Raw genomic sequence first — 10,384 nt, forward strand, 5'->3', positions numbered from 1 at the left:
ACATATGCCTACTTCAGTGTACCCTGTGTGTACCTGGCTGAATACCAAACCAGCTTCCACACTATTTACCCATTCATTAGTATGAAATTTAAATTGTTTCTAATTTTTCACTATGACAAACAATACTGCTAGAAATATTCTTATAGCCATCTCTTCACGCACATCTGTGAGAATTTCTTTTGGATCCACACTTAGGAGTAGAATTGATGGGTGGTCTGCTACACATATGTTCTATTTTATTTTAATATTGTATCAGAATTGTAGCAAAGGCCTAAAGCTGAGGACAAAAGATGTTAAGTACACCACATTCCATATAACCACCATGATGTCATAGCAGTTGTGACCAGCTACCTCCCAGGAAGGCATATTGGGAGACACAAATGCTGAGAATAAGTCTTCTCTAACCACTCCCCCAAGGGTCAACCTAAGGGGAGAACTGGCAGAGAGGAGGAGGTCTTTTGGAGAATACCAAGTTCATGAAGAAAGGATAATCTGTCTCTTCACACTTCCATAAAATTTGCCATGCAAGCCAAGGAAGAGAGACCAAAGATAATTGATGATAAAAGTTTTCTGGGCACCTATCAGAATCCTGCCCCTTCCTTTCCATACATAAACTAAGTCAGGGTTTGGTGGTCCTGTCTTATGGAAATTGGGTGAGGACTCGGTCTTGCAGAAGGCCTAATGTTGCCAGGGTGTATAGAAAGATGCAGAAGGAGAGGCAGAACTGAGAAAGGGGCAGTGGGCAGTCCCACCATTTGGCATGACAAATATACCATGGTTGGTCTATGTCTTCTCTTCTGAGATGCCATAGAAGGTGGCTGCTCTTGGGCCATCTTGGTGGTACTCCCACAGAAGTGCCATCCTCTGGGGAAAGGTCATGCTCTGTGGAGACACTGAGGCCAGGTGGAAGTTTAGACAGATTAAATCCCATGTCAGGTAACTATAACTATCTCATGACAGTTCCTCATGGAGCCCTTCAAAGAATCCACACATGTGCCCCATGACAGCCTAGTATTTGGACCCCACAATGTGGAGGGGAGATCAACCCCTTGCTGTGGGCCAGAGAAATAGCAGAAACCACAGAGATAATTTGACAGAGTGAAGACTGCTCGCTCACTCAATCATGCGAGAAGGAACTCTGCCATTTTCTTGCTCCTCTTCCCCACCCAACTTGAGAGGAGGAAGAAGATGGTATTTGAGAGTTTCTGTGATCTCTGCCTCTGTCACTACAGCTTCTACCAAGAGAGAGAAAGAGAGAGAGAGGAGGAAAAATGCTTTGCCCCAGGTAAGAGATCGAAGCTTTAAAACAAGCAGGACTGTTCAAACACATCAGTGAGACTATTCTAATAAGTAAAAGTGGCTAAAGCTGCAGCAACTGGCCAAGGATATTAAGGGAGCCTGTTCCTCAGCTGGCAGGGAGGCTCAGCCTGGTACAGTGGGGCATTTGTCAGAGAGAATAAAGTCTTGCCATGTTCATCACCCAGTGAGACCAGACATCTCAATGAACTAATGAAACTTGATCCACTAGTGGTGACGGGAACTGCCAAGGTGCTCTCCAAGTGAGGGACTAATTTATATTCCCCCAGCAGGGAGTAAGAGCTCCATTGCCAACCTGATGGGTGAGCAATGATATCTGCTGTTTCTACTTGTTTATGTCTTCTTTTCATTCATGAAAGTCATCAATTTTGAGAAAAAAAAAAGAAAGAAAGAAAGAAAAAGAGGAAAGTAAAAGAAAACAACCAGTTTGACCAAAACCTAAGAAAACTGTCACAAGCATCATTACTATATAAGTAGGTTCATTTTCATTTTCACAAAGAGAGATTAGCCAGCCCCCCAAATATTACCATTGAAGTAGCCAAGAAAACTTAGTTTACTGTTTTGTCTTCATCGGAATCCTGGCTTCCCCAGGGCCCTTACAAACTCTCCCTCCCACCCTCTCTGCCTTCCTCCTCTCAGTCGTGGCCAGGGGCATCTGTGACATGAGCCTGTGGCACTGGGGGAGGCCCAGCGGCTCAGGAAACCAGACCAGGCTCCACCTCTGGCCTTCCATTCTAAACCCTCTTGTTCAGGTCTCCTGCTCTCAATTTTCCATCCACTTGCCTCACCACGGGCCTGTGTCTCAGCCAGTGCTCAGCTTCTTCAGACGGCCAGCTGGTTGGACCATCAGCCTAGTTTTCCAGTGCAGATTTGCCTCCATGGCAATGAAAGTTGTTATTCTTTCTTGCAGACCACAGCAGTGATTTAAGTTGGGGGGGTGGGGTGGGGGGCTCATGGATGGCTCATGGCTGCAGCCCAGGGCTGGATCTGCATCCTGCCTCTTCCCTTCCATCATCAAACTCACAGTCCAGCCTCCTGGGACACTGTGTCTGGGAATGGGGCCCCGAGGGGGGGGAGGGGGATGGATGGACACACCCTGAATCCACCAGAGGGGAGTTTGAACACACCTTGCCCGAAATCCTCCCGCATTTTATTATTCGTTTCAGTGGATAGACTTTCAGGCTAATTGTTATCGGCCACCCTCAGCTGACAGAATGTATAAAAGGAATGGCCCTTGAAGGTAAAAGAGCATTACAGCTGGATTTAAGTAATAATGCATCTCTCACAAACCTGCACAACTTGCAGTTTGATGAAAATTACAGTCAAACTTTATGTTGTAAACTGCTGTTTACTGGAGAAAAGAAAAAAAACTCCTGCACGATATAGAAATAGAATTTGAGACAACCTGGCAGGGTGCTTGGAATCATTATGATGTGTAAAGAATTCCTTGACAATGACGGATAACCTCGGGAACATCTGAGCGGGGCCTTTTGTTTATCTTCACTTGCCTTTGCATTTATGTCATGTCTTTCACTTGGGGGTGAGATTTCGCCTTTGAAAGTTGAAACGATTTTTAACTCAAGAAAGAGGTTTACTGGGTTTTTCATGAACTCCTTTCTCTCATTCCACACACCCCCACCACACACACACACACACACACACACACCCAGGCTTGTCCTTCCCTCCCTCCCCGTCATTCTCCCTCCCTTCCAGCTGGGGTGTGCCAGTCCCGGGTGCCAGATACAAAATGATTAAGCCGGTGCAGTGCCCAAAGGTGAACTTGCTATTGATTAACACTTCCTAAATCAAACCGAATCGCTGATCACTATTGCAGGGCGGCTGCACTGGCTTGGGATCCAAGTGCTGCTGGGGTGTTTGAGCCTGAGCAGGCAGAGGAGGAATTTTGAGGTGAACCTTCCCCTGCCCCGACTTAATCACCTTAATCACCGCTGTGGCCTGCAAGGAAGGAGAATAGCAACTTTCATTGCCAATTCGAGTTTCTTAAGCACCGACTGAGTGTGTGGCAGTGTGCAGTCACAGAGAGGATTTTGACAATTAGCAGGAGCTGCTGTCTTTACTCTTCTTAGCTGTGATAATTAAGGCCTTAGGACATTTTTATGAGTTGGTATGTGCCTGGCACATGACACACAGTACTGAGAGTGTCGATTACATGTGACCCTTTTTAAAGGATGGGGAATTCAACAAAGAGGCCATTTTGTCCGTTTGGTTTGTAGATACTCCAGCAGGTAATTTGAAATATTAGTGAAATAAAATTAGAGGAAAGGGTCTGTTTGCAAATCAGCCGCTACCCAGTCATTTGTCCAAAGACACGAGGAACAACCTCACTCTTGTATCACCTCCCCCCTCTTCCTGCTCTTGCTGATGTATCATGACACAAGTCGATGATCTCCACGTGTACATATGTGTGTCTTTTCATCTCCCGACCCCACCCACCCTAGAAAGATACTGAAAGGTTTAAGTTCAATTTTCCTTCGGTAGACTTTATTTTTTAGGGCAGTTTTAGGTTCACAGCAAAATTGAGCGGAAGGTACAGAGATTCCTATATGAACTTGGCCCCAGATATGCACAGTCTCTCCCACTACTGATACCCTGCACCAGAGTAGTACATTTGTTATAAAGGATGAACCTGCACTGACACATCATAATCATCCAAAGTCCATACTTTATATTAGATTTCACTCTTCGTATTGTACATTTTATGGGTTTGGACAAATGTATAATGATACGTATCCATCATTATGGTATCATAGAAAGTATTTTCACTGCCCTAAAAATCCTCTGTGCTCCATCTATTCATCTCTCCCCCTACCCAACCATCAACCCAACCCCTGGAAACCACAGTTTTTTTTTTTTTTTCTGTCGCCATAGTTTTCCCTTTTCTAGAATGACATGTAGTTGAATCATACAGTATGTAGTCTTTTCAGATCAATTTCTTTCACTTAGTAATATGCATTTAAGATTCCTCCATGTCTTTTTCTGTCTTGATAGCTCATTTTAGTGTTGTCTGGAGTTACCACAGTTTGTCTGGATTTATTTATCCATTCACTTACTAAAAGATACTTTGATTGCTTACATTTGGGCAATTTGAATAAAACTGCTATAAACATCCATGTACAGGTTTTTGTGTGCATGTAAGTTTTCAGCTCCTTTGGGTAAATACCAAGAAGCACAACTGCTGAATCATATTGAAAGAGTATGCTTGGTTTTACAAGAAACTGCCAGGCTGTATTCCAAAGTAGATGTACTATTTTGCATTCCCACCAGCAATAAATAAGAGTTCCTGTTGCTCCCCATCTTTACCAGCATTTGGTGCTGTCAGGGTTTTGGATTTTGTCCATTCTAATTGATGTGTAGTGGTATCTCATTATTGTCTTACTTTGCAATTTCTTTATGACACATGGTGTTGTGCATCTTTTCATAGGCTTATTTGTCATCTGTTCATCTTCTCTGGCAAGGTGTCTGTTAAGGTCTTTTGTCTACTTTTTAATAGGATTGTTAGTTTTCTTACTGTTAAGATTTAAGAGTTTTTTGTGTATTTTAGGTAACAGTCCTTTATCAGATATGTCTCTTGCAAACATTTTCTCCCATTCTGTGGTTTGTCTTTTCATTCTCTTGACAGTGCCTCTTACAGAGAAAAAGGCCTTAATTTTAATGAAGTCCAGATTATCTATTCTGTCTTTCATGGATCTTGCCTTGCTGTCATATCTAAAAAGTCATGTCCACACCCAAGGTTATCTAGGTTTTGTCCTCTATTAATTTCTAGGAATCTTAGAGTTTTGTAATTTATAATCAGGCCTATGAACCATTTTGAGTTAATGTTTATGAAGGGGTGTAAGTCTACGTCTAGATTCTTTTTTTTTTTTCATGTGGATGTCCAGTTGTTCTAGCATTACTTGTTGAAAAGACTATCTCTGCTCCATTATATTGCGTTTGCTTTTTTGTCAAAGATCAGTTGACTATACTTATAAGGGTCTATTTCTGGGCTCTTTAATGTGTTCCACTGATTTATTTGTCTATCCTTTCGCCAGTACCACACTGGATGAGTGTAGCTTTATAGTGAGTCTGGAAGTCAAGTAGCGTCAGTCTTCTGTATTTGTTCTCCTACAGTACTGTGTTGGCTATTCTGGGCCTTTTGCCTCTCCATATAAACTTTAGAATCAGTTTGTTGATATCCATAAAATAATTTGCTGGGATTTTGATTGAGATTGCATTGAATCTATTGACTGAATTAGGAAGAACTGACATCTTGATAGTATTGAATATTTCTATCCATGAACATGGAATATCTCTCTATTTATTTAGTTCTTTGTTTTGTTTCATAACAATTTTGTATTTTCCCCCATAAAAATCTTGTATTTTTTAAGATCTATATCTAAGTATTTTATATTTTGGGGTGCAAATGTAAGTGACATTGTGGTTTAAATTTCAAATTCTACTTGTTTATTGCTAGAATGTGGATATCTTTTTATTTTAACTTCAAATTTAAAGAAAAGTTACAAAAGTAATATAAAGAACTCTTGTATACCCTTTATATATCTTCACCAATTATTAACATTTGCCTCATTTTATTATTCCTCCCTCACTCTCTCTATATATATACACATGTACACACACACACACACACACACACACACACACACACGCATGCACACATAAAATTGCTTTTTTAACCATTTGAGAGTAAGTTGTATACACTAAGTCCCCTGCCCCTAAATACTTCGGTGTATATTACCTGAAAAGAAGAATAATCTTTTACATAATCATAGTATGATTATTAAATTCAAGATATTTAACATTAATACAATACTATTATATAAACGTAGCCCATATTCAAATTTTATTAATTGTCCCAATAATGTTCTTTTTAGCCTTTTTTCCAGCACAAATCATGCAGTACATTTAGTTTTCATGTCTCTTTAGTCTCCTTTAATTTGAAACAGTACCTCAGCCTTTAAATATTTTGTCTTTTTTGACATTGGCATTTTTGAAAACAATAGGTCAGTTGTGTTGTATATTATGCCTTGATTTGGGTTTGTCTGATGTGTCTTTATGATTAGATTCAGGTTATGCATTTCAGGCAGGAATTCTCCATAAGTAGAGTTATGTCCAAGTGAGGGCATCATATCAGGGGACATGTGATATCAGTTTGACTCGTTGTTACAATGTTATTTAAGGTAAGTTTTTAAAAGAGTTTGTAAACTCACCTTTTAAAAAGCTGTCAGTATAACTGGATAGCAGGCAATGTTAAAGACCTTGAGTCCCACCTCTAAGGAATAAAGAGCAATTAGCAATATGTGATCTTGGTCTGAAACTTCAGATTCACCCAAATGCTGAAAAGTGATCTCCTTTGCTCCTAACGACAGCACAAATCCAATAGCTCACAAATCGGACTAATGTTTCCTAAGTATGGTTAGATCCTGAGCAGAGAAGAACAGTCATGCTTTCACTTCCTTCCTCCTTCTTTCTAGCCACATGTACTGAGTATTTTGGTTTTTTTATTATTATTATTATCATTATTATTTGTTGTTGTTATTAAACCTGGGTGTCAGCATTTTTATCTTCAAAGTAAAGGGGTTGGATCTGGTGATTCATAAAGATCTCCCAGTGTCTATGTGCTCAATAATACCGGCAAAGTACCTGGAATTTGTAAAACACAGAGCATGGGATTTAGGAAAGAGAAAAGTGTGCTAACAAGGAAGAAATAATGGAGAACTTTCTCTCAATGTTCAGCAGCCAGGAAGGGAGGTCTCCATGCTAAAGGTTGCCTTGACATAAGCTAAAACTGTTCTTATTGGTCTCTTTGCTTTCTTGACCACCAGAAATTCTCACAGGAGAGGAACCTTATATTTAGTAGGGTATGGAAGTTCTCATTTTATGAAATTTTAAAAATAATTACTTCTAGAACTCAGAAAATAAAAATATCTAAGTTATCTTTTTTATTCTTATAGGAGATGACTCCCTTTCTATCTTCTACCCACAGAATGTTTTATGTCTGGGGTTTTTTATTTATTTCATGTGTTAACTTTTAGCTCTCCCAAGCTGATGCCCAACTTTCTAGGCAGCTGTTGAGGGATGACTGGCCAATGGGTAGTTTCCTGATGAATTCCAGGTTTCCAGGTAAGGAAGAACCCCACTGTATTTCAGAACAGCCTAAGCTCAAGACCAGATCAAGGATAAGGAAGGAGAACTACTTGGCTCTGAAGAGGTTCTAAAATATCTTCTCAGTGTGTCAGTGAGACCAATGGTAGGCATTTGTACAAATTCATTGCCTTTAGGGGTGCCTGGGTGGTTCAGTTGGTTAAGCATCTGCCTTTGGCTCAGGTCATGATCCCAGGGTCCTGGGATCGAGTCCCACATCAGGCTCCGTGCTCAGTGGGTTGTCTGCTTCTCCCTCTCCCTCTGCTGCTCCCCCCTGCTTGTGCTCTCTCTGTCTCTCAAGTAAATAAAATCTTTTTTAAAAAAATTCATTGCCTTTGTAGAATTTTAGAAAAGGATCAAATAATCATATTACAGATAAGTAAACTGAAGTCCAGAGGGGTTGTTTGCCAAAGACCAAACAGCTAGTGATAATACTAAGTACTTTTCTAGGGGCGCCTGGGTGGCTCAGTCATTATGCTTCTGCCTTCAGCTCAGGTCATGAGCTCAGGGTCCTGGGATCGAGCCCCACATTGAGCTCCCTACTCTGGGGGAAGCCTGCTTCTCCCTCTCCCACTCTCCCTGCTTGTGTTCCCTCTCTCACTGTGTCTCTCTCTGTCAAATAAGTAAATAAAATCTTAAAAAAAAAGAAAGTTCCCATTTTTGTTGTGTACTTTTTCAAATCTATAGGACCTAAATATAGTGTTGGGTAAATAGTAAAAGTCAAAAATAAGAATAACATGATTTGGTGTAGCCATTATAGAAAACAGTGTGGAGATTCCTGAAGAAATCAATATCCTATCCGTTTTAATCCATATGATCCAACAACCTCATCTCTCTCTCTCTCTCTCTCTCTCCAAAGGAATAAATAAAATCAATATCTTGAAGAGATAGTTGCACTCCCATATTCATTGAAGCATTACTCCCAGTAGCCAAGATGTAGAAACAACCTAAGTGTCCACTGACAGATTAATGAACAAATGTGTCTATATACATATACACAATGTAATATTATTAAGCCTAAAAAAAAGAAAGAAATCCTGCCATTTGCAACAACATGGATGACCCTGGAGGACATCATATTAAGTGAAATAAGTCATACACAGAAAGACAAATACTGCATGATCCCACTTATATGTAGACTCTAAAGAAAGGTGAACACTTAGAAACAGAGAACAGACTTGTAGTTACCAGGGGTCAGCAGCGAGGGTGGGTAGGAGAAATGGGGAGGTGTTGGTCAAAGGGTACAAACTTTAGGTTATACGATGAATAAGTTCTGCAGAACTGACGTACTGTGTGGTGACGATAGTTAATAAGATATTATATACTTGAAATTTGCTGAAAGAGTAGATCTCAAGTGTTCTCACCACACACAAAAAATGGTAACCATGTGAAGTGATAAGATGTGTTAATTAGCTTGATGGTGGTACTCATCTCATAATGTATGCATATATCAAAATATCACCTGGCATACCTTAAATATATGCAAGTTTTGTTTGTCAATCACACTTCAGTAAAGCTGGAAAAAATTGCATACACACAAATTAAAACAAACAAACAAGGAAAGAACACCCATGATTTATTGAGCATTTCCATTGATTTCCAAGATGGAATAACAGGGACTGGAGTTACTCTATTGCCTTAAACCACTCATGAAACAAACAAAATATATGAAACAATGATCTGCAGAGATTGGGCAACAGGCTGCATGTCCAACAGTCCCTAAGGGAAGGGAAACAAACCGGGTGAACCGTACGATTGGCCCAGCTTACTGCCTAGAGAGTCCCCACGCCTCAGTGTAGGGAGGGAGAACCCAAACAGAACCCAGAGGTCTCTCTGAGAGACAAGGGTGAGAATTCAGGAAGGCCAAAGCGACTATAATCCTCAGGGAAGAGTCACTAAGAGGGAGAGCTGCACAAAAAGGGAGCTCTCTGGAGATCTGCAGATGTTTCCCCAAAGTCCTCAGCTAGGTACTCATCAGTGCACACTGAGGACACCACCCAAAGAGGGGAAAAAATATTGGAAAAGAACAGACTAGGAATAACTTCATGTTCTCACTGGCTAGAGTAGAAAGACATTGTGATACATAGAGCATTGGACTGAATACTCAGAGGCGTATCAATCAACTTAGTAGTGGAGAAAATTACCTCTAGACTGAAGGCTGTTCTTGCCTGGCCTAACAAATCTTTAAAGCAAGTCTTGGAAGAATCAAACTGCTTCCAAAATAACTTCATTGCATCTCAGGGGGGAAAAAAAAGCTCAAGAATGTTTAGGGGAATATAAAACATCTAGCAAGCTGCAGGGTAAAAGTCACAATGTCTGATAGCCAACAAAAAATTGCCAAGCATGCAAAGAAGAAAGTAAGTCTCATAATAAGGACAAAAAAAAAAAAAAAAAAACAATCAATAGAAAAGATTCAGAAATTACACTGATGATAGAGTTAGCAGACAAGGAGGGCACTTGGCTGGCTCAGTCAGTAGAACCTGTGATTCTTGATCTCAGGGTTGTGAGTTCAAGCCCCATGTTGAGCATGGAAACTACTTTTAAAAAAATGTTCTTAAAAATTGGTAGACAAGGATTTTAAAACAATCATTATAACTAGAGTCCATATGTTCAAAAAAATAAAGGAAAGCATAAGTATGTTAAGTACAGGAAGATATAGAAATGCTGCAAATTAAATTGAACCTCTAGAAATGAAAACTACAATGTCTGATAGGACAGGTCCACTGGATGGAATTAACATCCGACTAGGTCTTGCTAAGGCAAGGATCAGTGAACTTGAGGACATGGCAATAGAAACTATGCAGAATGAAAAACAGAAAGAAACCAAAATGAAATCAATAGAGTCTCATGAGCAATGGGACAGTTTCAAGGAGCCTGCTATCCATGTAATTGTAGTTCCCAAAGGAGG

Source organism: Zalophus californianus, chromosome 1 (genome assembly GCF_009762305.2).
Source record: "Zalophus californianus isolate mZalCal1 chromosome 1, mZalCal1.pri.v2, whole genome shotgun sequence".
Taxonomy (NCBI): domain Eukaryota; kingdom Metazoa; phylum Chordata; class Mammalia; order Carnivora; family Otariidae; genus Zalophus; species Zalophus californianus.